This window comes from Cyprinodon variegatus, unplaced genomic scaffold (genome assembly GCF_000732505.1).
Source record: "Cyprinodon variegatus isolate N-32 unplaced genomic scaffold, C_variegatus-1.0 Scaffold676, whole genome shotgun sequence".
Classification (NCBI taxonomy): domain Eukaryota; kingdom Metazoa; phylum Chordata; class Actinopteri; order Cyprinodontiformes; family Cyprinodontidae; genus Cyprinodon; species Cyprinodon variegatus.
The window spans coordinates 404,927-409,770 of record NW_015151129.1 but is presented as its reverse complement, the minus strand read 5'-3'; positions in this window follow the sequence as shown (position 1 = coordinate 409,770).

The following is a 4,844-nucleotide window of genomic DNA, read 5'->3' as shown; positions in this document are numbered from 1 at the left end:
TCAGAGTTACTTTGTGACTTTGAATCCAACCTGGATTCTAACCGTTGTCTCTGTCTACCAGGAAACCAGTGTCTCCTCCGTGTAGCTCTGGAAGAGCTAACCTGCCGAGCGGACCCTCAGAGCCAAACCCGAAGAACCATAGAGAACTTCCATGCAGCTCAGGACTAAGAGCTGGAAAACCCAAAGCCAAGGTCTGTTCATTAATAGACGTGAGACGCTGAAGCAGCAAGCGGACTCTGCTGATCAACTCCTCTCCAGATCCAACAGTGACTCTCCCAAGGCTAACCTCAAGAACCCTCAAGGTACAATCAGTAATCATCAAGAAATCAAGCTCCAACTTGCAACGCTAACTGAACTGTCTCTCACGCAGACTCCGGTGAACCAGTATCCAGGCCCGAGCCAGAACCAGTACATTCTGTGTGCTTGTTGCAAAATAAACTTGTTAAACTTTTATTCCTGTGTCCGTCAGTGGTGTTCTGCATACTTGGGTCGCTCTTTGAGAACCCATCATGACACATATAGATTTTGGCACAAGAACCAGTTCTTAATTTTTTTCCCAATGCATTGATGTTTTTGGGCCCTATATTTGTAATGCACCAAAAGGCATCTCTCTAACATTTATAGGCAAGATATAAATATCAGAGTATTGTGGTCTTGTGTTTTCAAAAAAAGGAAAGCATTCAAAATATAGATGTTTGAGCTCATTTTTGGAAAATTAGCCTAGTCAAAGTGTCTATGAGCCACCACCAGAGTGTCCCCACCAACTTTCATTACAAATTTACTCCCTTGCAGTGATGGTAGCCTGGACACTGGTGGCCTCGAGCTTCCCCCCGGCCCCTGGGGTACCTGGAACAGCTCTAGAAGCTGACAGCTCGGTTCGAGTGCCCGATCCGTCCAGCAGGGTCCTCCTTTTCAGAAACCCAAATTTTGTCATCCTAAGCAAGAACCAACGTACTTGCAACATTGTTTCAATGTTTGATTAGCTTAAAATCTTAATTTATGCTTTATTGTAGATACTCTAATTTTATGGTACCTATATTTTTTTTACACTGCATGGGTAGGCTCGCTGAAATTTTTTTTGATATTTATTTTTTTTTATTTCAATATGGGAAAAAAGTTTTTCTGACTTTCATCTCAGAATTCTGACTTTTTTCTCAGAATGCTCAGATTATAATTCTGAGATTAAAATCAGAATTCTGACTTTCTTCGCATATTAAACTGAAATAAAATGTACCTTTTATGTTTTTTAATTTGGCCTAATCCTCCTCCGTTGTTTGAAGGTGGTTTGCCCTACCTCGAAATCTAATATTCTTATAGTTGCCATGAAAACAGAAATAAGGTGATATAGAGATTTCTCTTTTGCCAAAATATAAAAATAGAAATTAATGCAGTAGATTTATCAGTAAGTTGTTTCAACATTTTTTTTATTCTGATCTACTATGCATCTTGCATCATTATACTTTAAGTTGTTTGAACTTAAAACAATGATTTGAATCGAATAATAACTCTATGTTATAAGTAAAAAAAACGTCCTCACCTGGTCTAATAAGCACACATTTGTAGTGAAATTTTGCTCATACACTATCTAGTTTAAATAAATATTTTTTTAAATTTTTTAAAACAAAAATTTGCTTGAAGGTGAAAAAAAAAAAATCTAATCGCCTATCAAGGCCGGGTCACATCGGTGGCATGTGACTTTTTAATATCAGACCCGAATTTTTTTCCATGTCCAACTACACAGTACAAAGCAAAACCCCGCTTCATTACCAGATTGCAGACATCATCTAATCCAGAACAGATAGAGGATGTTAAAGGGAACTGCGTTTAAAGAAAAGTAGAAAAAAAAACAACACAGCAAATAAAGGCTGCGGGATGTATATAGGTGCTGAATGATGCACTGAGAGGTTATTCACAGGGAAAGATCTGTGAATCTTTTTTTCTATTTTTTATTTCCTAAAGAGGAGAGAGTGATAAGCTGCACTTACCTGGACTGTCTGCTCCTCATGGTTTTTCTGTGAGGCTCAAAGAGGTTCACTCTTTTACTATATAAATTTTCTGTCCTTGTGAAGTTTGTAGAAGTGTTTTTTTCTTGAGGAGAGTAATAAGCTGTGCTTTCTACTGTCCCTTGTTTTTGAGAGACCCAAAGAGGATCATTAGTTAATCTGTTTTCTGTTCTTCACGCCCGCTGACAGGGGGAGGACAAAGGGGTGAATTGACATTCTGACCATTAAAAATAAAAGCAACTTTTTCAGAAAATATTTAATATTAGAGTAACTAAATATGTAAATGTATCTGCATTAAGTATATATACAGAAAAAAAGAGAAAAGGTAAGATGACCTTGGTTGAGGGATTTTACGAGTAAATATTAAAAATAAACTCAGGATGAGTCAGGAACAGGTCCAGGAATGGAATTGCCGAAGAAAGATTCCCATTCAGAGCCAGGTGAGAAGCAATGCATTTATCATTGTGATTTTAAAGAATAGCATGAGTTAGCTAGTGTAAGGGGGGAAACACATTTTATTTTACAGAAATAGCTGAGCTTAGTGCCAAAAGAGCAGAACAGTGGCGGAGGTCTAGGTGCAGTGTGAAAGGTAGAGCAGAGCAGGAGAGCCAGCTAAGGGGTCACAGGGACATCAGTGTTTGAGGAGGAGACAGAGACAGCCATCCCTAACAGGAGACAGTGCAGGTGGAGGGGCTTGCTGCTCGATTGGAGAGTCTGAGCATAGTGGCTCAGAGAGACAGATCACACTGTTAATTTCAATGGTCCTGTGCTGCCTGTGGCCAACAAAAATGACTGATTCAGATTAAGTGAATGTTGTGCGTTTAATTCCAAAAAGGAAGGCTTGCTCAGAGAGAGCAAATTATCTGCCAGCAGATTGAGAGGGCAGAGCATCCCCAAAGTATCTAACCTATTCCATCTCTTACAATGGAAGGGAAAAAATTGTTAGGGACCTGCTAAAATACAGCAGGTCAAAAAAGGCCTTATTTTGCCGTTCTTGTTGTTCTCCTATACAAAGAGTTTTATGAAAGATTTCCAGGGCATGAAAGAAACTGTGCACGCAAACATCAGACATCCCAAGTTCCAAAACCTCCTTTCAGGTAGATGCTTATCGAACCCGCCGAACACCCCCCCATCCCCCGCAGTCACCCGACCCGCAACCGTGCCCTATACATACACACTTCATTATTCTTCACCTTCACTAGACATGGATATATTTGAGTATATTCTGCTGTAAAATGAGTCTTATATTTTCGTTTTTTTACATCAGGATTCAACCCATTTCACACTAATCACAACTTTAAGTGGTATCTAGGTGACTGTCAGAGAGTACACCAAAACTTATTAGCTTATTTCTCTGACTAATCCAATCAGCGCTCTCAAACAACCAGTCGCCTGGAACGCTTGTTGAACAGAGCATCGCTTCGTACAGATATGCACAGGTTTCATACCTCAAAGGCAGCCACACGAAAAAAAATTGACTTTTAACATTTTGATATAAAACATTTATTTTATCCTACATTGATGGATACAAATGTAAATAGTATTTTCTTTCAGAAAAGCACCTACACATTACATGTGATTTCAGCGTTTTCTTGGATGTTTTAGGGAAAAACGAAATTGAATTATACAGAGTAATTTCACAAACATTATTAAAATATTTTCATACTTCATTTCTTGACTTTTCGTTTTCTAATTTAACAACATTAGTACCTTTAAAGTCACAGAAAAGAATCTGACTTTTTTGGGAACATGGGACAGCCGCCACGCAGAAGCTTTTGTTCCAGTCCATGTGAGGGAGTGACAGCAGGCAGAGTCAAAGCAAACAGGAAGAGGAGCCACATCATTTTGTAAACTTGAAGATGCTTAGTCTGGGAGACCTACAGTATCAGTTTAAACTAATTCACTGATCTAAAGAAATCATTTACAGTCAATAACACGCTTTTTATAGAGTAAAGTGTAACACAAAGTCTTCACAGAGGTTCAAAACACAATGCAGACATATAGAAGCATTACTTGAATAATCAAACGACACAAGGTGTTGGACAAAACAAATATTATTGAAAGAAACCACCAATATGACATGTAACAACACAGCTATAACCAAGAGAACTCCCCCCCCCAACACTGTAATATTGTGTTTTTGCTTTGAACTCTTTGTTACTTCAGAGTTCTTCATATTTTACTGCATTACGTGCATGCGGAGTGAGCAAATTTTATTACTGGCATGTGCAGTGCTATATCAACCTATTCACAAATATCTGGATGTGCTTCTCCAACAGGTTTGATTAATGATTTTTCCACAGCAACCTTTACTCTTTATGGGACCAACTAACCCTCTGTGGCTTATCACTAAATCCATGGTATCTCATCTCCTGGGATCACAATGATTCCTAGGAAATACCTTTATAGTTCCTATGGTTTGATAAACATTAACATTCTTGCTTAAGACATAGCAGATACGTTGGTAAGGCTTTTTCTGTTCCATTGGAGGTCCTAACTCACACCTATAAAATAATGTCTGTCTTTAGACTTTAATTGCACTTTGCCCCACAGAATGGAAAACATACATTGTCTTCTCCTTTTAAAAGTTCAGTCACTAAGCTGCTCAGTACATGATTTAAGTAATTTTAAGTTGTTTCATCTTGCATTTGCAATCACCTCAAACTGTATAACAACAGGTGGTTCATTTTATAAGTTTGCATAAGTCCATTTCTGGTGAGAGCTCGGCCCAGAATTGTTCCTGTTCATTGATATGTTTACATCTTCTTATCCATTTAACTTCTTTTGGACAAAGAAACGAATGGTGATACAAAAGAATATTTTTTTTCCTCCATGTCTTAA